This window comes from Manis javanica, chromosome 16, assembly GCF_040802235.1.
Source record: "Manis javanica isolate MJ-LG chromosome 16, MJ_LKY, whole genome shotgun sequence".
Lineage (NCBI taxonomy): Eukaryota > Metazoa > Chordata > Mammalia > Pholidota > Manidae > Manis > Manis javanica.
Window position 1 is genome coordinate 15,319,179 of NC_133171.1, and position 26,435 is coordinate 15,345,613.

The 26,435-nt window shown below is 41.9% G+C and overlaps 1 long non-coding RNA gene across 3 annotated transcripts; it reads right to left on the bottom strand.

The window, feature by feature from the left end:
* Positions 1-572: 572 nt before the first annotated feature.
* LOC108404445 (uncharacterized) lies at positions 573-15,079 on the bottom strand. Of its 3 annotated transcripts, none has more exons than XR_005059240.2 (5): positions 14,772-15,079; positions 10,679-10,791; positions 9,464-9,539; positions 4,421-4,597; positions 573-904 (listed from the first exon to the last, which is right to left on the bottom strand). It is a non-coding gene; the product is annotated as an uncharacterized lncRNA (long non-coding RNA). The 3 variants fall into 3 exon arrangements; XR_012126175.1 differs by having other exon boundaries at positions 4,421-7,425; XR_001854936.3 differs by lacking the exon at positions 4,421-4,597 and having other exon boundaries at positions 14,772-15,069.
* Between the last annotated feature and the right edge of the window lie 11,356 nt (positions 15,080-26,435).

The following is a 26,435-nucleotide window of genomic DNA, read 5'->3' on the forward strand; positions in this document are numbered from 1 at the left end:
GACTGGAGATGAATGTCTCCAGGACAGTGGAACAGAACCAAACGACACTGTGAGCAGAATGAAACACACTGGTCTCCCTGACTGTTTGATTCAATACTATACCACTGAGTCTTTAGGCACTGGGGCTCAGAAAAGTTTGAGGTGATGATGGGCTGGTCACAATTACACTTTTTACTTGGCCACCTCCAGCTAACAATGACTCCCTCTACCCCATCATCAGATTCCACTAGAATTTGGGGTGTCTTGTGTTTAGTCTCTGGGACCAAATCATTTAATGCCATTTAATGGTCTCTTCAAACTAAACATGGCTCAAAGGTAGTGCATCTTTTGTTCTGGAGATAATTCTATTTTGCCTGGCTAAAAACCTGAGAATTATCTTTAGTTTTGTATTCGTCTCCATCCTTTATATTAGTCTATCACAAAGCCTTGTTATGTCTTCTGTTCAAGTATCTCTGAGTCACTCTTGCTTCTCTGTTCAGACTTAGGAGCCAAGTACAGTGAAAAAAATTATATTAATCTCTCTTCTTCCAATATGCAATGATACTAAACTATAAAGCACAAAAATTATGGGGTAACATAAAAACAGGTTTATTTAGATTGCAAAGACTGTGATAAGTTCATCAAAGCTGTAATTCACCTTCTGGTTTTTAATTTTTTTGTGAACCCTGCATCGCTGGTGCCCCAAACTTACGTTTTGCCTCTTTGGGGCACATAACAAGAATTTATTAGGAGTTCACAGTTCACAGATGACAAAAGAGCCAGGTAGTCGGGGACACAGGGAATGGTGAAGGTATTTGCCGTGGGATCAGCTCAGTACAGACGAGATGCAGCGATCTTCCCACTCTCTCTCCTTCTAAGTCCCAGGCTGTAAGAACCTCTTTGTGTTGTTGTTGAAAGATATATTCTATAAGAATATGCAAAGAGATATATGAGTCTAAATGGATTGACAAATTACTGTTTATTTCTGGGTTTCAGATGTTATTACTCTATATTTCTTCCTAGAAGTTTCAGAATGATGGCAGAGCCGAGCCAAAATGACCTACTTTTTTAGGAGAAATCATTAGCACATTACAAAGTCTCATTTTTAAACATTCTATGGCATTTTTCCACATTAACCTTATTTTCCATAATGGATTTGTGTTTTATTAAATTGTGAAAATGGCACTTTCTATAATAAGAGATTGGTTAATTCGCCATTTCAGTGAAATGGCTAATTGGGATGATTTTCATATTGAATTAGCATTATTACACCATAGATTTTAAAACACATAACTGACTCTCATTATGCTTCCGTGATTGCTTGTTTGTTCTTTAACTGTTTCTGCAGCAAAGTGGACTGTCTCAAGGTCTGATAACTGTAACCGCCCAGAAATGTTGGCATTGTTTCTTTATCACTTTGCTCTCTGGTTTCAAGAACAAATTTAGATGTTTCTATTCTTGGTTCTGATGTTTGGAACACTTACATCCTTCTTATTTGTTGAATTCTATGAAAAATATTTTTTTGTTCTCCCAGTTTAAGGAGAGATTTAAAGCCAACTGCTTCATCTATTACTTTAAGCTTTTCCTGAAGATTAAAAATAATAATCATGCAGAAACTAGTAAAACTGAAACATATGAACACTGCTTTATAATTACAGATACATGTATATGTACGTATATAATATGTATATGTTGCTCTCTATTAAGATATACACTAATATAAATGCTATATCCTTAGTAGATAATACATTTTTGCTTTTTTCAAAAAAGGAGTAAACGTAAAGTAATAGACATTAAATAAGAAAAACTGTCAATATTGAAAAGAAGAATGAAGAAAATGGAAATCATACAGTTTTACCAACTTAGTATAGCAACTGAGGCAGTTCTTGTGTATTTTCGGGAATTTTCCAGGCCTAGGGTGTCAATATAGTTATAATTATAATTTTTCAAGGTACATCACCCTCTTTTATTTAGTATTAAATCAAAGGCTTCTTCTGTGTTTTTGTTTTCTTTTAAATCTTAGATTCTCAGCAGCCCAGTGCAAGGTCATTCCCGCTTATTGGTAGGGTCACTTAAGAAGTGATTGCATGTCTACGAGTGTGGGCAACACTTGCCAAGTTACATCTGAGTGTGTCCTAATTAAGTGCTTGGAAGTGGTCTCTTGTACATTTAAAATAACAGATTTGTGTAAATGAGAGTGGAGGGTAAAAGAAAGATTAATTGCACCAGGCCAGGCTCAAGTAATGACTGAGGCAGATAATTGCACCCGTTGTAGTGTTATTGGGTGTGGGAAGTGGTCCTCATATCATTGACCTGTGATGTTAACAGAAAATGATTATAATTATGTTCCTGGTGTTATAAAATTATAAATTTCATACAAATGGTTATTGTTGCTTTCTATAATATGTTACTAGGGATAATATGTTTTCCTAATGACTATGATATAGGGTGAGTTGAGTAGACTATGTCAGTATATTCTCAGGTTTCACAGAACCATGTTTTATGAATTTGAATTAACTTCTACCAAAATCACGTAATACTTACTAGTTGTGGTGGACACTGTGAGATCAAACTTTTTGTCAGTTTCAAACAGTTTACATGGATTGTTGCTATCATGTATACTTTTGGTTCTTATATGAGGAATGATTTAAAAAAACTGTAATATGAATAAATAAGTTTATACTCAAATTCATATGTTAGAAGGAATGATTGAGTCAATTAAAAGACTACTTTGTCTCACAATTGTTTGCTCTTTTTCATAAGATTTCATTGATCAGAATAACTTTAAAAAAGGTACAGTAGACATTTATGGGATGGCAGGAGATGTCCAACTAAAGATGCAGGTAGGGGAATAAAAGAATGTGTTATTATTCATAAATGTTATTAGAATTATTACAGGAATATGTTATTAGTCATAAATCAGAAAAAAGTATTTGGTACGCCTAATGTCTGCCCCGAATTCTTGGGGCACTATCATTCCTGAAGTGAAAGTCACATCCTTCTCACTTCGTAAGAAATTTTTATTGATGACTTAAAATTTTGTCTCAGTGGACAGAAGACCACTGAGATATTAAGATGACTTAAAATGAAATGCATTTTTGTTCTGGTTAATTTTTAAATAATATTGCTGAGATAGATTTATGTAAGGAAAGTGTATCTTGTTTGGACATGTAAGTATTGACTCACTAAACAGGTACCATGTAGTGGTACCACATACCACTAAACATGTACATGTACATGATACCATGAGGTATCATGATGATTCTAAAGCATTCTGGTATAATTTTGCTTTGGAAGCTTAGTTTAGGTATTCTGGGTCCTTAGTTTAATAAGTGCTCAATATCTCTAAGTTGAGCTTGATTGACTTCATTATATTTCTCTCACAAATATCTTATACGGGTCTGAGGCAAAGCCTTGAACGCCTCACAGGTTTGCCTTTGCAGATAGGGTTCTCGTAGATGGTCTTCAATGATGTTCTTGAATGCACTCAGTCCTGTATATTACGTGATAAATTTTATCTTCTCAACCATGGGGAATAAAATGTTGTTATAATATAGTGATTCTTGTTTAATATCTAAATCAGTCTCCTTTTCAGAAACTTGAGAATTAAGACTGACTTAATTTGGGGAGTACTAAGAATTTTTCCAAAGTAGTTATGTAAAGTTGACCCTTGAACAATATGGGGACTGGGGCCCTAACTCCCTGCACAGTAGAAAATCCGCACAAAACTTTTGGCCCCCAAAACTTAGCTGCTAACAGCCCACTGTTGACGCAAAGCCTTACCATTCACATTAACAGTCAGTTAACATATTTTGTATGTCATTGTGTTATATACCATATTCTTACAGTAAGGTAAGCTGGAGAAAATACTTCTAAGAAACTCAAAAGAAAAGGATACACGTTTACAGCACTGCACCATATTTATCGAGACTGTAAGTTTGTCATCTGTTTATAAGTCATTTGTCAGTACCTACATCAATGTTGTCTTATATAATATGAAACACTATAAACGCAAGTCATATGTATTACAAATGCTAGATCTCAAGATTGAAACAATAACATGAAGAAAATCATATTTATTTGCAGGTATGGTTCATTCTTTGACAGAGAAGCAGCAATGTGGCTAATTTATGGCAGCCTGGTGTGATCAACACGATTGCTTCATGCTAGCCCAGCCTACACAGTAATGAATTAACTTGTATAAAACATACAGTATTACAGTCATATGCATAATACTGAATTAGAAACATTGTTACATTAAAAAAAACGCTTGTGATAATGGGCCGATGTGCAGTTTCTCCAATCATGGGAAGGAGAGGCATACTGTATGGTGATGTGATTATTTGAAAGCAAGGTTATAAAACAGTAAGAAAACTGACACATTCTTAATTTTATATTAAATTCTGCTCAGCTTACACCTATGTAAGGATAGGCTACCTACCCCCATACAAGCCTTGGGCTTGAAGTCCTGCACAAGCAGCTCTTAGGCAGTGATGATGACACAAAAACATCTCCTAAGGTTCTTTTGCACAGTTGCTAGATTTTCAGGTGAAGCCACTCTCACGTATGCACAGTGTCACATGATGTGTGACCTGCATACTCCCCATGCTTCAGCTCCCTGCAATAGCAACAGGAGGCGGCTACAAAATTATTAGAGTACAGTACGTGCTACAGTTATCTTTATGCAGCTATGATTGATTAGCGCATTTTTTTCAGTTTTATGATACTATTTTAAAATTTATTTTTAAATAGATTTGTGTATATTTTAGGGTAGTACATGACATAATAAACTACTAGCGACATATATTTTATGCATTCATGACATACCTTTTCTATATTTTTTTTGATATTTCTAGGCTGCTTGGCTCATCTGTGAGTTTTTCAAAATGTTGCAAATCTCCAAAAATTTTCCACTATATTTATTGAAAAAAATTCACATATAAGTGATAAGTGGACCCACGCAGTTCAAACATGTGTTTTTCAAGGGTCAATGTGTATATGTATACATATTTGTACATGTGTATATATATGTATGTGTATGTAAATGTACATTATTTTCTTAATTTGTTTATAAAAGCAATGTAATGCCAATTATATATATACTTATAAAGCTTTAATCTTAAATATTTCCTTTCTCAGTATTTCCCACCCTGTCACATGAAATCAGTATGTTTGTTTTTCTCAGCAAATCTACCTCCGGAAAGGGCTCAGTTGCTTGCTTTCTAGCTCTGACCAAAACTCATGAGTGTCTGATTCTAGAATCTGGAATAGTTGCACTATATTGCATCAGCTGCTGGCTTATGTTGATCCCCAGGCTTAGCACAAACATAAAGTAGTTTGTGGCTATTTCCTTTGAGGTTTGTGGCTATAATGTTAAAAAATATTGACCTCATATTTTTGAATTATTATTTAAAATTTTTAATTTATTGCTTTGGAAAAATAATTTTTAAGTGAAAAATGTATCTGTGGCTAACCTTTATATTGTCACAAAATGTTCTGTAAAGTCTGTTTCTTTAAGATTACAGTGTAAGCTTCAGAATGGCTTGCAGTTTTACACTTTTGCAGCTTAGGACATAGTTGCAAATTTTCCAGGAAAAATGTATTAAGGGAAATCAAGCTACTTTTTGTACTAGCTTCCTACGAGCCAGCATTTTGAAAGGAAATGAATGTGTATAATTCATTAGGCTATGTTTTTTCAACCTGGGTATATTTGATCAAATCGTGGCCACATTTCCTTTATAAGAAAAGCAGTTTAAAAATGTGGAATCTCTGCTTCCATATGAAAAGATCTAGTTGCTCGTGGATTTGCCTGTACTGATGGAAAGGAAAGACTGACTTTTCATCTAAGTTCCATATTCCTGTGGTGCCTAACAGTGTAGTTCTCAGTATTCGTTCTGCCACCATCCGTTTGTGTTTCCACCGATCTTCTGCTCTAAGAAAGCCATCTGAACGCCTGCGTCAGTCTCACTTGTGCCAGACGGTGTGAGCCATCCTGCCACCAGCGCGGCGGTCACCCAGACGGTTTCCCAGCTGCCTCACTGCAGGGGGTTCCGTGTTCGGGTTTGCAAGGAAGTAAAGTGATAGGGTCTCTGCCTCTTGGAGTTTATAATCATAGAAAAATTTGGTGATGCCAGCCTTATAGACCTCTTTCAGTGATGCTCACTGTGGTATGTTTCCTGAGCCCCTTGCCTTGAACCGGAGGAGCGGGTTGGTAGCAGCATGTGCGCGTGCACATAGCCCTGTGTCCGTGTCTTCATGAGACCGAACATTTTATCAGGTCACAGACCTGGTCTGGTGATGGGCTTGTGAAGAACGCATTCACAGTTTTCCAATTCGAATCTAACTTCTAAATGCAATGCTTTGCCCAGCACATGCTCCTGACCAGAGAGAGGCTGGGGACGCAGAGACGCCTCCCAGCGCCCCTTCTTGCTCCCGGCCCAGCCTGGCGTGAGCCCAACCCGGCTGCTTCTGCACGGAGGCACCGTCCCACCGCCCGGCAGCACCCAGGTGTGGGCCGCAGAGCAGTGGGGGCGCCTGCAGCCCGGGACCAGACACAGGAAACCCAGGTGGTCTGAGGGGACCCGGGAGGATTTCTGCCCCGCACCTCCACGTCTTCCCAAACACAGCCCCCTCAGACTGCACATTATTAATAGCCGTCATTTTTCTTTTTCTTTGTGAACAAACACCCCCATACAGTTGGCGCTCGCAGGCCCTGGAGCGTGTCCCGCCTATCTCCGTACATTAAATGACCTCACTGCGGCGCTGAGCCCGGCCCTGTCTCTCCCTTTCCCCATGGCAGGTGGATTTATCATTTTCCCCACTCTGACCTTCCCAGCTCCAGCTGCCAGGCCAGGCCCCGCGCCTTTCTCTCTGTAGATTAGTTTGTATCCTACAGGATTAAAAAGGTTTAGGGAGCAACTGGGAGTTGGCAGGAAGAGGCCGAGTTGTTAAGAAATGTCAGAGAAGTGTCAGGACTGCCAGGAGTCGGGGAGGGACAGAAGCACTTTTCAATCAGAGCCTAGCAGACAAAACACCACGAGAGAGAGGCAGCCAGAGGCCCGAAGATAACGAGAAATGCTTGCGTTCTGAGCAGGCAAGGAAAACAGGGGAGGACGGGGGAAGGGAGAAACGACTGCTTCGCCACCAGGCAATTCAAAGTCAACAGGTCGGACGGCCCAGCATGTCACACTCCAGTGTCACAGTCCAGCGACAGTCGGCCTGTGGACGTCAGCTACGGAGGAGAGGCAGAGCGCGGGGCGGGGGTTCTGGGGATACACGTGTGACTGGTGCATTGAGCTGCATCTTGCTTTTCCCGTTGCATTTTCTGCTGGTATTCAGATTTCTTTGACTATTTGTGGAGGAGGGAGCTGTCGTCTTTGATGCGTTTCCTGAGCGAAAGGAGACACTTCCCAGGGCTCAGAAAGAAGCCTCGATCTCCCAAATATTCTGTGCAGGTGGCAAAGGAAACACGTGAGTGACAAGTCATAGCGCTGTGTCTATCACATGCACAACCACAACTGCTGAGCAGAAAGAGGAGCAGTTGCCCCTGAAACCTCCAAAGCCTGGACGGCATGAAAAGGAGGTCAGGGGTTTACTGCACTGTGCGCGTGGATAGATGGGCCATGCCATCCTGCCTGGACTTTGTGCCTTCACCGGGGAGGTGCCCTGAGCACCTGGGAAAGCCTGTGACCCAGTGCATCGGGGAAGAGGACGGAGACCTGAGAAACTTGGCGAGGAGTTGCCTTGGCTTCGGCTGAAGCTGAAGGGAAACAGATCCCTTGGCGGACCTCCACTAAGTGATTTGCCCCGAGCCAAGTGCCAGCTTATCTCGCCCTCTGGGACCTTCTGAGAGAGAAAAGGAGGAGGAGCAGATAAGTGCAAAGCGTTTGGCTTTTTCTTCCTGGCATGAAGCATGGGAACAGTCTTAAATTAGGAATCAGAAAGCCAATCGACCGCTTGGGCTTTCTTCATTTGTAATGTGGGTGTGTCGGCCCACGTGACCTGAAGCCTCCTTCTTAAATGAAGCTCTGTAATTTATTTACTAAACTCACCCCCCTGGCCTGAACCGCTGGACTAGGCTGGAGAGCTCAGACCTGGCCCAGCTGTTCTCTGCACACGTGTAATGTTTAAAGGTGTCATGAAGGGAGAGGTAAAATCATCTTCTGTGCTGCCATTGATCCTCTGCCCGATGTTGGGATCCAAGGGCCCATGCCAGGGGCACCTGACACGTGAGCCTATTAAAGGAAATGTCCTTTTGGTCAAAGTGTGGTTTTCAAGCACAGCAAAATTCATTAATCAAATCTAACAGAGGGCAGATCCTACGATCTGTGGGCACGTGTGTTACCCGAGGGGATGAACCGGGCTTTGTCCTCGTAGGATCGAGTCCTGTGCCCATCAAGTTCTTCACTTCCTTGCACGATGCAGTCTCACCACCAGGGTCTCTCTGTCCTCCTCTCTGCAGGTCCCTCTCCTTGGTCTGTGTTCATGCCCACGTCTCCCCTGGCTGCACCTTCACCCCGATAGCTCTGCTTGGATCTCTGCCTGTTACTCTGCTCGGTTCATTTGTGCATCAGCCTGTTAGGGGTGTACACAGGCCAGGCAGCGAAGGCCTGGGCTTCACGCAGTCAACCTCCAGGGTGCTTTGGGGTGGGGGCTTCAGGGGACAGTGGTCAATGACAAACATGTATTTAAACATGCTTTACCATAATAGCAAGTTAAAGACAAGAAAAACGGTGATATAAGGGAGAGTCAAAGCAGGGGAATACACGAAATTCTGAGTAAAGGCAGTCTGTGTGCTTGGCATTTGAACTGAATGTGGATTGCTGGGAGGAGGCTCCATCGCAGAGACCCCTGCAGAGCGCTGAAGTCAGAGAGGCAGGAAGCGCCAGAGCAAGGAGGCCAGCAGGGTCCTGGCCGAGAAGAGAAAGGGGGCCAGGGTGGCCATCAGGGAGCACGATGCGGGGTCGGCGGGGCTGTGTCAGGAGGGCCTGAGGGCCTGGTGAGCTATGCAGGACTGGGGGCTGCTTTTGGGTGATTGTAAGAGGTGGCGCAACCTGACTTACAATTATGATTTCAACCACCCTTCTTGTTGTGTGCTGAGCTGGTTGTAGAGATGCAGGAGGGCCGGTTAGGAGGCTCCTGAAATTCAGGTGAGACGTGACCGTGGCCTGAGCCTAACGGTGGCCCGGGGCTGCACAGAGGGAGACACTCGGGCATAGTTTTGAGATATTCAGTTTTGGAGATAGCACCCGTGGAATGGCAGAGGCGAGTGTGAGGACGACCCGCAGGGCTCTGCTTGAGCTGCTGAGTGGGGTGACCCCACCCTGTCTCAGAAGGGCTGAGAGCGCCGGGGGGCAAGGTGTGAGTGCTGGCGAGGGGTTGCTGGGGCCATCCGTGCCCTGGACCCATGTCAGTGAATGTGGACCCCACTGGGGTTTAAATGAAATATGTGTGATTCCTCCTGGGGTAGGAGGGAGCACCTTACCTTTTCTGCTTCCATGTGGCAAGATTCCAGTTAGACTGACACTGTCGGCTTCTCTCTGCCCCCCGTTAGACATCCCCTGGGAGAAGAACGGAATTATTCGATTAGTAACCTATGAATAGGAACTAGGAATGCTCGGTTCTGTCCTTCCCACCCTGTTTCCTCCTTAAGATTTGCCTTCACTAGGTTCTACCACCTTTTGGTTCCACTGTTACCTTCAATCAATGGGCCATCCTTTTCTATCTGTTTTAGCCCTTGTATCTCCTTTTTCTTGTTATTCTCCAGGTACAGATTCTCATGACTTATCACTTAAAACCTTGACTGCCAACCTACAGTTTCTCCCCATGTATATAATGTTAAGTGAACATTTTGTATCAGTACCTTTCCATGATTTGGCTGAAAAAGAGATGTCAAACTTCCTTAGACCATTTACAATCTGACCCCAGTTAACTCTTTTCCAATTCCTGTTTTTCCACACTGCTTTATACTCTCTGATCTCTATGGCTCATTCATGCTGTTCTCTCAGAGCTTCTGACGTTTCTGCAAGGCTCAATTCTTTCCATCCTGTGAGATCCAGTATTAATGACACTAGTGAAATCAAATATTTTCCTTTGATATCCCTAGATAGAGAGAATTTCTCTCTGTAAGCATTTTATTAGAATCTGGTCTACATCCCAATAAGCACACTGACAGTTTAATAGAAATTTTGTGCCTAAACACATCTCCCACTGACCTACAACTCTGCACTTAAGGTGCTCCTGCCGTGGTGTTTTGTACGAGTGGATTTTCAAATAGTAACTGCCAGATGAAAAAACAAATTGGTCTAAAGGACTCTGTGCTATTCTGAATCCTGATGGACACCATGGAGGTACCAGGCACGTCGCGGAGAACACAAGTCGTTAGTGAGGGAGAAGCAGAAATGAGGCCAAGGTCGCCCCTGCTCTGTGCAAGGCACCTGTTTCTTTTCTTCTCTGGAACTTCCAGAAAAGTCTCATGGGACCTCCACAAGCACATTTTCAGTTGTCCTTTGTGGGTTAAAGTTACAGATTCTTGACTTACTCCTGCCATCCTCAGACCTGCTCATTTCCTGGCCCTTGGCTGAGGGAAATCAGTAACGGTGACCCTTCACGTGTGGGTTGTTCTGTTTTTTGATAAATATGGAGCTTTCTGATATTTACGCAAAACCCCTGATTCCCTCTGGGCAGCACTGAGTGTTACCTGCATCAGGAGGAGGCTTTTTCTTTTACATCATGACGTTTCTTCAGCACAGAGATCAATACAAGCAATAGTTCTGAAATCATCCACAGGAAGGACATGGACATTCTCTGCTCCTAGACAATTAAAAATGGCGCTTTTTAAAGAAGCTTCCAAAGGGCAGAGACCAGGTGGCCTGCCGTCCTATCATATTACTGCCATACACTTTGAGTTACAGAATACCTCCCAATGCAACAATAATTTTTAAAGCAGGATGCGTATTTTAAATTCACTCTAGTACAGATAAAGCAGCTGAAGCTCAGAAGGATTGAAGCGGCCCCAGGTCACAGTGTGACCGTACACGAGAACCCAAATCACCGTGCGAGTCTCACACAAAAGCTCTGTTGCTGAGGTTGTACAGCAGACTACAAACGTGGCTAAGGTCATCAGACCCGGGGGAAAGTGTGGGGTTACACACACAACACAGACACAGAGATTGGTGGTGCATAAAAGGGCAATATTCCTCTAGCCTTTCAGTTTTGCTATATTTAATAGTTATGTTAATTTCTGTTTCTTGATGAAACCCTAAAACAGAGGCAGCAGCTAAAAGAAATCAAATACTGCCTATCTTACAGTTTCCCATTTTTTTTTTTTATATAGAAGCTTGGATTTAACTAGATCTAGTGAATGCTATATACAATAAAAAAAAATTCTGCGATATCTTGTTATCCCACCCATTTCTTCTTTCATATTTGTTTTTGTCTATGTCAAAAACACTTATAAAAACCAAATTTGGGGTGAGGGTGGGGCTGATTTCCAGGGGAAGACAATTTGGGACTGAAGATTTTCCACTTCTTGCAAAATCAGTATTGGGGCCACGGCAGTGGCACTGTCTGGGACGCGGGCATGGTGGGGGTATGGCTGGCCTCTGCGGGTTGGTCCCCAGGGACCCAGGTGGCTGCCCGCGGGCACCCTGGTCCTTCTGCTGCAGCCCCCCGGAGGGTCTCCCTGCTGCTCCCGGAGCCATCCCAGACTGTCACTGCATCAGGTACCAGGTCCAGGCAATGACACAGATCGACAGTTTGTATTTGCTTTCCAGCACTTCTGTAATGAAGTCCTGCAAAATGGGCAGCTGATGGAACACAGATTTATTGTCTCACACTTCTGGAGGCCAGACGTCCAAGATCCAGGTGTCTGCAGGGCTGGTTCCTGCTGAGGGCTGTGAGGCGGGGTCTGCCCTCGCCCCTCTCCTTTCCCAGTGGAGAGCCGCCTTCTCCCTGGGTCTGTGCCTCGGCTGGTGACTGCCTTGTTCTCTGCTCCTCAGGGCTTATTTCAATGCTATTACACAAATGCTTTACCCCTTCAACTTCTGTGAGAGCTGGCGTAGCCTCCTGTTTTCTTCAGTCCTTCCTCTTCCAACCTAGAAGCATGCCCTGCAGGTAGAGGGGCTCTCAGGAGCACACATGAGACCCTTAGGGAGGGGTCTTGGAAGTCAGAAATGGAATCCCTTTGGATATTACACTTCCTTGATTTTGAACTGGGCATCCTAACATTTGAAAGCCTCTTATCAGTTAAGAGTTCATCAGTATTACTTGCATAATATATAAATATAAATACTATATATATATATATATCCACATACACATTCAAAGGTAAGCTTCCCAAGAATATATGAGTTAGTAACAAGGATCAGGGCTCCAGTCTGATTTCTTTCAATTCACAACCTCATCTTTAATTCTGATTTACTTTCCGTCAGAGCATTGATTTACCTATTTTTAGTCTTTTCTCACTCTGTTCTTCATAAGCTCTTTGTTGGCTTTCTTAAAGTTATTGCTACTGAATTAGATTTTAATGGAGTTAATATATCAGTACGTTATTTAGGGTTTTAGTCTGTGATTAATCCTAGAAAAGCGGGGTGAGTGCCTTGCCAGAGGGTTGTGTTTTCTCCAGGTTGTAACATTATTCATGTCAGATGGAAAGTAATGAGTACAGAGAGGCAGGAAACATGGAGTAAAGGGAAAAAGGGGAACCTGCAGCTCCCAAGAACAAGGGCCCAGATTTTTTCAGGGAAGCACAATTTTCCACATAAGGGTCTTTGATGAAGCAAGTAAATTTCAATTTGTGGTGACTGGGATTAAGATGTAATGTATTTCTGATCTGCTTAAGGATGAATTAACAGAGTTACTTTTATATTTGATTACATATTATGTGGCATCTAAACAAGGGGTGAGGTTTTATGGACCCAAGACTTACAGTTCTATTTGAGCTTCTGTCTCGTGCTGGGTGACAAGGAGCTTAGTCTTTATGTCATTCCTCTGATAATATTCAGAACCAGTTATGTCTGATCCCCAATTTTTATGCATGTTATCAAATATGCATTCATTTCATGCCACGATACCTACTTTCACCAGGTTACCCACACCCTTCTTTTATTGCTTTCCTGGTGCAAAGGCAAAGAGAAAACTGCAGGAATTTTACCTGAATTCTCCTCTTGAACACAGATAGCTAAAAAAACATGGGATGGTCCTATAGACAATCCTGCTGAGATTTTCTCTCCAACTGGTGCTGAGAACCTAGAGATTCTGCTGTGTGGGCTGTGGCGGGAGCCTGTCTTCCACAGGCATTGTGTCCAGGAGCAGGCAGTGTGCTTCCTCCTTGGGTGCATCTGGGCCCAGTACTGGGGGCGAGTGCTTGTTACATTCAAGGTACCTGGGGCCACGGGGCACCGTTCAAACCAGCAGAATACCCTGTGGTTCTAGGTAACTCTGACGTAAGTAATGACCTAAATTCCTCCAAGCTTAGGTCTTCCACTTATAATCTCCAAAGTAGCTCTTGTTGTCCCTGAAGGTTTTTGCCTTTTCAGCTTTTGGAGTTGTAGGTTTCTGACCAAACTAGGCACCAAAGTCCTTAGCTTATAGCGCCAAACCTCCTGCAGGTCGGGGTGGCGGATGTGTGCACGTTTGTGGGGAGAGGGCAATTACAGTTACTGAAATAAGGAATTGAAGAATTTTCCTATGATGAGTAGAAGAAATGGGCTGGATTTCAAAGGCACCCACAAATACCTGGCTGAATTTGTAGCAGAGCTGGACAAAACTTTAAAAAGGGTGGGGAATTATGAAAGGTTATAGGACAGTTCTTCTCCACTCATCTTTCTGGCTTTTTATGTATATTCTTGTACCATGTGAAGCCAAAAAAAATACACATACACACATACACACACACACACACACATGAGAGAGAGAGCACCCAGTTTCCTTGTGATTAGGCTTACTTTCAGAATCCCACGAACACGATATATCTGTCAGCAACAGATAAATTATGAGCTGCTTATAGATATGAATGACAAATATTATTTTCATTTCATATAATTAGAGGGCTTGAGAGGAATCTAGGATGCCATTAAAACTGCCTGCCTCACTGTGTGCACACATGGCCGTCCTCACAGAAAAGTGCGGACACAGAGAATCTGGGCTCATTTGAAAGGAAGTGGGCATTCCTGCCTTGAATAAGTCATTCCTCCTATTGAACCGCCTTTAGAGTTGGGACGTGCCCTCTCGTAAAGAACTTGCTTGACCACATGCTAATGCTTCTGTAGCAAAAGAATCCGTTACACGGAGAACACAGCAGCTAGTGGGCGTTTCTCCCAACAGTCCTCTCTTCCCTCCGACTGACCTCTGCAACTTCAAATGGGATTTTCTTGCTTGACTCCTTCCTGCTCCTCTGGGTTAACAGCACATCACACTAGATGGCAGTAATGCCCCAGCTTGGGAGTCCCTTTTACGCCTTCCCCACCCCCACCTGCAACCTTTTCTTGTCCAAAATAATATGGAATAAAACATGCAAATAAAATCAGCTCATTTTGCACAAGGTTCATTCAGAAAAGCTGATACACAATTAAAGCTGGTGAAGAAAAATATGTGTTAAATGATATTGAAAACTCAGGCATTGTGGGGTTTTCTTGGGGGAAGGGGGCTCCTCTGGTTTATTTCTTTGTTACTGTTTTTCAGATAGAGTTTAATTACGAAAGAGAACTTAGTGGGCCAAACATCTAAGCTTAAGTGAGAAAGTAAAGGTGAATTTCAGAGAGAGAAAGGCCCTCAGCCACGCCAGTTCTTACCTTTTTTCAGATCCCATGCTTCCTCCAGCAGATTGGCGTTCACGCAACGTTAACCTGGATTTTCTAGACAGAGATGATCAGACTCAAGCTCAGAGCCCAGTATGATTGCCCGTCGCCACTGAGGCGACACAGCGACGTCCCCTTTGCATCATCTGGAGGTCTGTTGAAGATTTGCAAGGAGACCAATTCCCTTTCTGTAAAATGTTCCTGGTTGGGTAATCCAGATTCCCAGAATGCCCCACCAAGGTCTGAGAAAAAACATGCAAAAAAAAAAGTGTCCTCACACAGTTCACAGACATTGGCTTCACATGGGAAGCCATGAGTGCAGTGCTCCCGTCCTAAAGGACAGCACGTGATCACCTTCTAAAGGTTACCGCCGGGGAAACTGAAGCCTCGTAAGGAGCAGAGTGACTTCATGAGCAAATACGAAGCCTGCTCTTCAGCCTGCACGTGAAAATGCCTCATGCATTATTTATGGCACTGCTTCACCACAGAGATCAAGGTCACTCAGCAGCCTCTCCAGCAATGGGTCAGGCCTTGAGGGGCCATCCTGATAAACCTGGCGGACAGTTTCTTGGACAGAGATGGCGTACCTCAAGTAGGCGTATTTTCCAACTTGGAAGCAACAGTAAAACTTTTTTTTTCTTTTAATTAGACAGCTACTCATTTATCCAACTTGAACACAACTCGTTAATTTTGATCAGAAACAGTTCCTGGGGCTGGGAGGTATGTCTGGTTTGCATTCCCTCCCTGAGTTCTAGGACTCCTTCTGCTGATGGCAACGCGGTTCACCTCACCTGTCAATGTGTCTTGCCCTTCCACCCTTCCAACGATATGCTCCAATGTCCAGAGTAAAGCAGACTTGATAATAGTGTGACTTATAAGAAAGTCCTGGAATCCTAGGATATTAACTTCAGAATTTCCAATGGAAAATTATTTCCAAATGTTTTTCACAATCAATATATATTTAGCATTACAGATGACATACCCACAGGCTGCCTGGGCCCCTTTGTTGTATGTGTCTCCCTTGGGTTCTCCTGTGAAATACGGAAGATGTAGGCCTGCTTGTCCAGAGACCTTGGGCCATGATATTGAGGTCCTGGCCTCTTCTAGCATTAAACAGGCGGTGGTACATGGAGGACCAGGGGTTGTGGGCCGCTCCTGTGCAGGCAATGGAGGTGAACTGTCCGAGGAGAATATAAGAACAAGAATCAGCCTTACTGAAAGCAGGTCTGGCTGTTACTGTCATCACGCACCTGCCATTCTAAACAATGTCAGTAAATAAGAGAGTCACCCATACAAACAGATTCTCCGGCTCCCTCTCCGCCCCACAGGGCTGCTGAGAAAAGGCAGGTTTCTTCCTGACGGTGCCTGTCAGCTCAAAGCTGCTGTATTTTTCTACTCTGGCTTAAATGTAAAAAACAAAACAAAGCCATGAAAGTTCTCTCGTCCTGTCTTTTAATAATCTCTCCCACTTCTGATCTCCTATATCTCCTTGTGAAGTTCCCACACACTGTCCTCGCGAGCATGGAGGATTTTGCGGCAATCAGCACCGTCCATGAATCCTGAGCATTTCTAGGCTGATCTGGGCTTTCCTCAGAGCCTGGGACACATTCTTTCTTTCTGTCTTTCCCGGTGTCTGGGGTCAATAGATCATAAATCAGCCAAAAGTAACACAAATCCTTCATATTAATAAAATGCTGTAAAATCAAAACATTCAAGAAAGAAGGGTCCCTATTTAAGAAGCAATGGAGTTCAGGACAGTGAGAGGTGAACATCTGCAAGAACATCACCAAAGCTGGTGTGAGTCAGGGAGGCCCAGGCGAGACTTTGAAGGTGATTCTGATTGAACTGCATTCGATATTTTTAGGCCAGTTAAGATCAATGACTGAGTTAACAGTAAAGCCACTGTGTGAAGAGAAGCGGGGTTGCTATCATTTGCACATCCTGGAGAGGGATATAAATAGGGTCTGTGATCAGAAGTGGGTATTTTGAGGCCAGGAAACCTACCATTTACTAAATGGATGACATTGCTTAAGTTTCCTTTTAAGACTTGGTTAAACTGGCATACAAATAGCATAGTAAGAGCCCACTATGGTGTGGCCATTAGGTTTAATGAGATGATGGAGGTAAAATGCTTGCCTCACTTCTTGGTGCACTGAAAACTTCCAATGTTTCTTTGCTGTTTTGTTCCATATAGAGCTTCAGCGGGTGACAGGAAAATCCTCCTCGGCGCCGACGAGCTCCCAGCTGCGTCGGCAGCAGGTTCCCGGGCCTGAGCGGCGTCGTTCTGGCTTCCCAGGTCTCTGTGCTTGATCATGCATCAGTCCCGATTTTCCAGCCCAGCTCTGGTTTTCAGAAGGTGTCCCACACCTTCTCACCGGGGTATAAATAATAACAGTATGATAATAGTGCTAACATGGTGGTGAGTTTTCACCAGAGAAAGAAAGAAACGCAAGATCTGTTTGGACTGAAATAAGACAAGTTTCCATGGAGGGGAGCAAAGTGAAGACAGTCTCCCAGGATAGTGGGACCAAAGAGGCTGAGGCAGGAAGATGACCCCACTCAGCACTGGGGAAGAGCATGAGCAGAGGAGTGGAGAGAGGGAAGGAAAATGCACAGGAAACAAGGAGAGCCAGTGTTGGCGGTGTGGGGAGAGGCGTCATGAGCAAACCGGGCTGGGTGGGTAGGCAGGGCTGGCCACACAGAACTTCTGATGCTGGACGGAGCTCCACTGACCTAAAGCGGGAAGATGGTGGGATTTAAGGTGCAGGGTGGGAGCTGGGGATGGGCTTAGAGCTGGGAGTTCTAGTTAGAGTTTGAAACTGCATCTGTGGGTGGGGATAGCTTTGGGGGCCACTCAAGTACATAAGTGAAGATGATTCTGTGTATGGATGCATAAATTTCAGAGCATCCAGACCCTTTGAAGTTAATGGATTTCTGGCTAAGAGCTTTTCTCTCTCTCTCTGGATATATGTGATGTATGTATATATATATACAAATACAATATATACACATGCATATAGTCAAAATAGGGACTGGTTCTTTTATAGGAGATGTTTTCTGATATTTTTGCTAAACTAAGTAATAGAAATATTAACTAACATTGATTCAACCCAAATAACATATGTGTTATCTAATTTAATTTAAATCTAATAGAAACGGGAGAAATTTCAGATAAGGTGGAAAGGGGCCTGGAGTCAACAAAACTAGCTAGCAGTCTGTTGTCAAAATCTGAATTTGAATTGGTGGAGCTGTGGAGCGCAGCAAATCAAGTGGTAATGGAAAGGAAGGAGGGAAATCTATTAGGAGAAGTGACCTCACTCTGAAAGAAACCAGGCAGAAGAGATTTAAGGGAGGAAATGTTGGAAGCTGTTTGAAAATTTAAGAACTTGGGAGGCTGCAGGAATAAGAGAGGCCCTATAATGTGTGTAAACTGTAGTGTGCCTATCAATGAATGGTAATATTTGTTATTTCACCTACCAATCAGTTCTTCAAAAACAATGCTTGACACCCTTCTGCATCCCAGCCCCTGCTTGGTGGTCTGCTTGTAAAGACAGCCTCCAGCCCTCCTCTGACGTCATCACCTTCCTCACAGTCTTCTTGTCTCCAAGAAGACGAGGGGGACACAGCTCTACACTGGCTGGCGTCAGTGACGTCATACCCCCAAGACTGTCTCCTTTCCAATCAGGACGTGGTTACCCCAGCAACCAACTTTCCTGATTTTTTTTTTTACTTTCTCCCCCAATAAGTACAAGTTAGTTTACATTGACTGACTGAAGAAAACCCATTCACTGTACTTTGTATTTTACAATTTGGCTCCTCTCAAAGTATCCCAGTGTTTCTCTTTCTTAAATGGGTCAGGATCTTTTATGTTTTTTCCGAATATTTTAAGGCAGTTTCAACAAAGAAGTGATGTCCTCATGAAAGCAAAACATTTCACACTCTCAGTATTTGAGGCTGAGCTTGAAATAGGTAGTCTGGTGAAATCAGGAAATATTAACAATGTCCTCCTGAACTTTGAGGCCAAAGTGAGACAATGAACTCATGTCTTATTTTTCTCGAATCGTCCATTCTGCCTTCTTGCCATTCCTCAGCCAGCATTCTCAGCAAAGGGGAATCTTAAATGATTCAATATGGCTAGATTCATACTGGGGGGGTGACTAAATCTAGATATCCACATACACACCATATTTATTATAATTTGTTAAAAGGTTTCTGAAAACTTAGATGTTTTAGAGATTTGGGAATTCCTGAAGTTTGAGAGATTAGGTTAGAGTTCCTAATCTAATGAAAATAGGGTGGTTAGGGTGGACCTCATCAAGAAATGAAGAGGGTGATTTGAATGGAGAACCGAAGGAAATGAGAGGTGAATCATGGGAATATGAGAGGGGAGGAAATTTCAGTCGAAGGATCTCCAGAGGAAGGTCCCAAGAAAGAAATGTGTCTGAGTCTGTGAAAAAACAAGGAGGCTGGCAGGGGGTTAATGCTGGGAAGTAATGAGGTCCGAGAGACATTAGGACGAAGGTGGGAGTTGGAGAGCAGGTTGGTGTAGGTCACTGTGAGAAACTGTAAGGATGATGGTTTTTCTGAGGGAAAATTTCTGCTAAATGCTGCTGCATACAAGCCACCAACATTACCCACACCTTTAGATTTGCTTATAGCAAGTAGATGCTATTTTTCATGAAGAGCTGGACAATAAATGCTCTAGGCTTGTGGTCCATGTGAGATCTGTTGCGACTGTTCAACTTTGCTATTGTAGGGCAAAAGTAGCCACAGGCAATATGTATAAAACGGGTGTGGCTGTATTCAAATAAAACTTTATTTACAAAAAACATACAAGCTGACCACAGGCTACAGTTGGCCAACCTGTAATCTAGAGTGTCAGTCTTATTTATTTAAATTTATTCCAGGAAAATTATGCTGAGGGGAAAGAAACTAACATTGACTGACTGTCTATTATATGCCAGCATGTGTTCTAAGCATTATCTATATACATAGTTATTTATTTCCATCCCTATTATTAGCTACTTGTCCCAGACAGCTTTGTCTCTCAGGAAAATGACTTTGGTGACCTGTTCCCTGATTCTGCTTTGCTTCTGCGCCTTCTCAAGTCAGTCTGCTAGAGTGATGTTTCAAAATATAATCATGCCAAATATTTGTAGAAGTATAGGAATATAGAATTATTTAGAACACTAATTCTATATAAGCTCTTCTGAAAGGTAGAGTAAATAGGGGTTGGCTCCCAATCCATATTATAAGGTCAGCATTACTCTGACATCAAAAAACAATGACCACAAAAAAGTACAGAAAAATATTCTTCATGAGCATAGACATAAGATTTTTCAACAAAATATTAGCAAATTCATGTAACAATATATAACAAGAATAACACAAAAGTATAAATTAGAATTTATTCCAAGAATGCAAGAATGGATCGATCAATATATGAAAAGTCATTCTAATTAATCTGTAAATTAAGATTCAAAAGAAGCAGGAAAAGCACATGGTTGTACCAGGTCATGCAGGAAAAGCATGTGACAGAACTTAATGCCCTTTCATGTTGCAATGTTCCATTGAATTCGGAATGGAAGGGGGGACATCCTCAACCTGATAGAAAAAAAATCTACAAAAGAAACTGCAGTTAATTAACATCATGCTCAATGATAGAAGACTAAATACTTTCTTCCTCAGATAGGGAAAAAAAATCAAGAATGTCCATTCCCACCATCCATACTCAACCCATTATTGGAATACTAGCCTGCACAATAAAGCAAGAAAGGAAAATGCATACAAATCAGAAGAAAAGAAAAGCCTCTGTCACTAATTGAAGATGACAGTCATATTTCCATATTCTAATAATACCTAAGTTATAAATAATTCTAAAATAAATATCATTTAAAATAGTTCTCCCCAAAATGAAATACTTAGGTATAATCAAACAGAACATGTATAGGATCTGTACAGAAAACGATACAATGATAATGAAAACATGAGACTTGAAGAAATGGAGAGACGTAATGTAGGATTAGAATGCTCAGCATAATTAAGATGGCGATACTCCCCAAACAGATCTGTAATTTTAATGTAATTGCTGTCATAATCCCCAACAGAATTTTTTAATATATAGTGAAACTGATTAAAAAATGAACATGGAAAGGCAAAAGAAACAGGATAGTTTTAAAAAATTTTGAAAAAGACGAATAAGGTGGGAGAAATCACAACAGCCAGTGTTAAGATATATCTTAAAGCTACAGCAATCAAAACAGTATGGTACTGGCAGAGGGACAGACGCATAGATCAATGGAGGAGAACAAATTAATACAGATACGGACAACCGATCTTCAACAAAGGGATTGATCTTCACCCATTCTTCCCCATGACAATCCACTGAACCTTCTTCCTTTTTATTTGTTGTAGTATAAGTATCTGACACTATGTTTTTGTGTGCTGAGGCATCTCTTTCAAAGACACCTATTTTGAATGAACACTCTGCTAGCTGTATGACACAACACTAGTAAAAGACCAAATAGGCTGCCCCCACCCAGGAAGTCCCCCTTTCAGAAAACCTTGGGCCACCTGAAGAACTGATGCTTGAGTGACCCTGCCCTATTCTCCCAGGCCCTACTTCCTACTACTGTGCATCAAATTAGCCAATAATGAGTGGCCCTAGAATTCTCAAACTTCTCCCTCTTGCGCCCTAATAAAACCAGTCTCAGGTTCGCTCCCTTTCTTCCCTGCCCATCAACCACACCGTGAATTGTGTGGCCCTCAGGCATGCAGTGTGCCCTCCATGGTTTATGAGTGATGAGTAGTAAATCTTGTTACCCCAAGTTCTCTGCCCAATTCCTGGTGAAGTCCAGCCTGTGCCCATAGGAGCCACAGAGGTGCCCCAGCTGGGGAGAGGCCCTCCTGGCTGAGGCCGTTCCGTCGACAGGCTGCGGCTGATGTAACACCGGTCCAGCCCCAGACTAGTCATCTTTGATTGTGCTTTTCCTCTCACACTTCTGCTTAATGTGTTAGAAAGCCCCATCAGCTCTCCCTTCAAAGTGTATGTAGATCCTGACTACTTGCCACCTCCTCTGCTATCACCACCACAGCCTGGACCACGTCCCTTCTTACCTAGACTGCTGCAGTAGGCTTAAGCGGTCTCATTACTTCTACACCAACCTGTAGTCCATTAGCCATACAGTTGGCAAAGGAGTTATTTTAAAAATTAAGATAAATCATATTTGAGTCAATCCATGACTCAGAATCTTCAAATGGCTCCTCATCTCACTGAGAGTATAAGTGGCAGCCCTGACTGGGGGCTGAAAGATGCTCCAGGCTCTGATCTGGCCTCCAGCGTTGCTCTGCCCTCAAGTCCCCTCCCTGTCTCCCTGTCTCCCTGTCTCCCTGTCTCCCTGTCTCCCTGTCTCCTCTCCTCTCTTGCTCTAACTGGCTCTTCTGCAGTCACACTGGACTTCTTGATGTTTCTGAATCTACCCTCAGAGTTTTATGTATCTATTTATTTATCTGTTTATTTGTTTGTTTATTTTTATTTTTTTACTTTTTTACTTTTTTAATTTTGGTATCATTAATCTACAATTACATGAAGAACATTATGTTTACTAGGCTCCCCCCTACACCAAGTCCCCCCGACAAACTCCATTACAGTCACTGTTCATCAGCAAAGTAAGATGTTGTAGAATCACTACTTGTCTTCTCTGGGTTGCACAGCCCTCTCTTTGCCACTCGCAACATTATACATGCTAATCATAATGTCCCCTTTCTCTTTCCCCGCCCTTATCCCTCCCTTCCCACCCATCCTCCCCAGTCCCTTTCCCTTTGGTAACTTAGTCCATTCTTGGGTTCTGTGAGTCTGCTGCTGTTTTGTTCCTTTAGTTTTTCTTTGTTCTTATACTCCACAAATGAGTGAAATCATTTGGTACTTGTCTTTCTCTGCTTGGCTTATTTCACTGAGCATAATACCCTCTAGCTCCATCCATGTTGTTGCAAATGGTAGGATTTGTTTTCTTCTTATGGCTGAATAATATTCCATTGTGTATATGTACCACATCTTTATCCATTCATCTACTGATGGACACTTAGGTTGCTTCCATTTCTTGGCTATTGTAAATAGTGCTACAATAAACATAGGGGTGCATATGTCTTTTTCAAACTGGGCTGCTGCATTCTTAGAGTAAATTCGTAGAAGTGGAATTCCTGGGTCAAATTGTATTTCTATTTTGAGCTTTTTGAGGAACCTCCATACTGCTTTTCACAATGGTTGAACTAATTTACATTCCCACCAGCAGTGTAGGAGGGTTCCCCTTTCTCCACAACCTCGCCAACATTTGTTGTTGTTTGTCTTTTGGATGGTGGCGATCCTTACTGGTGTGAGGTGGTATCTCATTGTGGTTTTAATTTGCATTTCTCTGATGACAAGCGATGTGGAGCATCTTTTCATGTGTCTGTTGGCCATCTGAATTTCTTCTTTGGAGAACTGTCTGTTCAGCTCCTCTGCCCATTTTTTAATTGGATTTCTTGCTTTGTGTTTGTTGAGGTGCATGAGCTCTTTATATATTTTGGATGTCAACCCTTTGTTGGATCTGTCATTTATGAATATATTCTCCCATACTGTAGGATGCCTTTTTGTTCTATTGATGGTGTCCTTTGCTGTACAGAAGCTTTTCAGCTTCATATAGTCCCACTTGTTCATTTTTGCTTTTGTTTCCCTTGCCCAGGGAGATATGTTCATGAAGAAGTTGCTCATGTTTATGTCCAAGAGATTTTTGCCTATGTTTTTTTCTAAGACTTTTATAGTTTTATGACTTACATTCAGGTCTTTGATTCACTTCAAATTTACTTTTGTGTATGCGGTTAGACAATGGTCCAGTTTCATTCTCTTACATGTAGCTGTCCAGTTTTGCCCACACCAGCTGTTGAAGAGGTTGTTATTTCCCCATTGTACGTCCATGGCTCCTTTATCATATATTAATTGACCATTTATGTTTGGGTTAATGTCTGGAGTCTCTATTCTGTTCCACTGGTCTGTGGCTCTTTTCTTGTGCTAGTACCAAATTGTCTTGATCACTGTGGCTTTGTAGCAGAGCTTGAAGTTGGGGAGCAAGATCCCCCCCACTTTAATCTTCCTTCTCAGGATTGCTTTGGTTATTTGGTGTCTTTGGTGGTCCATATGAATTTTTGAACTATTTGTTCCAGTTTGTTGAAGAATGCTGTTGGTAATTTGATAGGGATTGCATCAAATCTGTATATTGCTTTGGGCAGGATGGCCATTTTGACAATATTAGTTCTCTCTAGCCAAGAGCATGGGATGAGTTTCCATTTGCTAGTGTCCTCTTTTTATTTCTCTTGAGAGTGTCCTATAGTTTTCAGGGTATAGGTCTTTCACTTCCTTGGTTAGTTTTATTCCTAGGTATTTTATTCTTTTGGATGCAATTGTGAATGGAATTGTTTTCCTGATTTCTCTTTCTATTAGTTCATTGTTAGTATATAGGAAAGTCACTGATTTCTGTGTATTAATTTTGTATCCTGCAACTTTGATGAATTCCAATATTAGTTCTAGTAGTTTTGGAGTGGAATCTTTAGGGTTTTTTATGTACAATAGTATGTTATCTGCAAATAGGGACAGTTCGACTTCTTTTTTAACAATCTGGATTGGTTGTATTTCTTTGTTTTGTCTAATTGCCATGGCTAGGACCTCCAGTACTATGTTGAATAACAGTGGGGAGAGTGGTCATTCCTGTCTTGTTCTTGATCTTAGAGGAAAAGCTTTCAGCTTCTCACTGCTCAGTATGATGTTGGCTGTGGGTTTATCATATATGGCCTTTATTATGTTGAGGTACTTGCCCTCTATACACATTTTGCTGAGAGTTTTTTTCCTGAATGGATGTTGAATTTTGTCGAATGCTTTTTCAGCATCTATGGAGATGACCATGTGGTTTTTGTCCTTCTTTTTGTTTATGTTGTGGATGATGTTGATGGATTTTCGAATGTTGTACCATCCTTGCATCCCTGAGATGAATCCCACTTGGTCATGGTGTATGACCCTTATGATGTATTTTTGAATTCGGTTTGCTAATATTTTGTTGAGTTTTTTTGCATCTTTGTTCATCAGGGATATTGGTCTGTAATTTTCTTTTTGGTGGGGTCTTTGCCTGGTTTTGGTATTAGGGTGATGTTGGCTTCATAGACTGAGTTTGGGAGTATTCCCTCCTCTTCTATTTTTTGGAAAACTTTAAGGAGAATGGGTATTATGTCTTCTGTATGTCCGATAAAATTCTGAGGTAAATCCATCTGGTCTGGTGGTTTTGTTCTTGGGTAGTTTTTTGATTACCACTTCAATTTCGTTGCTGGTAATTGGTCTGTTTAGATTTTCTGTTTCTTTCTGGGTCAGTCTTGGAAGGTTGTATTTTTCTAGGAAGTTGTCCATTTCTTCTAGTTTTTCCAGCCTCTTAGCATATAGGTTTTCATAGTATTCTCTAATAATTCTTTGTATTTCTGTGGGATCTGTTGTGATTTTTCCTTTCTCTTTTCTGATTCTGTTGATGTGTGTTGATTCTCTTTTTCTCTTAATAAGTCTGGCTAGAGGCTTATCTATTTTGTTTATTTTCTCAAAGAGCCAGCTCTTGGTTTCATTGATTTTTTTCTTTTGTTTTATTCTTCTCAATTTTATTTACTTCTTCTCTGATCTTTATTATCTCCCTCCGTCTGCTGACCTTAGGCTTCATATGTTCTTCTTTTTCCAGTTTCAATAATTGTGCCATTAGACTATTCATTTGGGATTGTTTTTCCTTCTTTAAATATGCCTGGATTGCTTTATACTTTCCTCTTCAGACTGCTTTTGGTGTGTGACACAGAAGTTGGGGCTTTGTGTTGTTGTTGTCATTTGTTTCCATATTACTTGATCTCTATTTTAATTTGGTCATTGATCCATTGATTATTTAGGAGCATATTGTTAAGCCTCCGTGTGTTTGTGAGCACTTTTTTTTTCTTTTTACAATTTATTTCTAGGTTTATACCTTTGTGGTCTGAAAAGTTGGTTGGTTGGATTTCAGTCTTTTGGAATTTACTGAGGCTCTTTTTGTGGCCTAGTATGTGGTCTATTCTGGAGAATGTTCCATGTGCACTTGAGAAGAATGTGTATCCTGTTGTTTTTGGATGTAGAGTTCTATAGATGTCTATTAGGTCCATCTGTTCTAGTGTGTTGTTCAGTGCCTCTGTGTCCTTACTTATTTTCTGTCTGGTGGATCTGTCCTCTGAAGTGAGTGGTGTGTTGAAGTCTCCTAAAATGAATGCATTGCATTTTATCTCCTCCTTTAATTCTGTTAGTATTTGTTTCACATGTGTTGGTGCTCCTGTGTTGGGTGCATAGATATTTATAATGGTTATATACTCTTGTTGAACTGAGCCCTTTATCATTATGTAATGTCCTTCTTTATATCTTGTTACTTTGTTTTGAAGTCTATTTTGTCTGTTACTAGTACTGCAACACCTGCTTTTTTCTCCCTGTTGTTTGTATGGAATATCTTTTTCCATCCCTTTACATTTAGTCTGTTCATGTCTTTGAGTTTGAGGTGAGTCTCTTGTAAGCAGTATGTAGATGGGTCTTGCTCTTTTATCCATTCTGTTACTCTGTGTCGTTTGATTGGTGCATTCAGT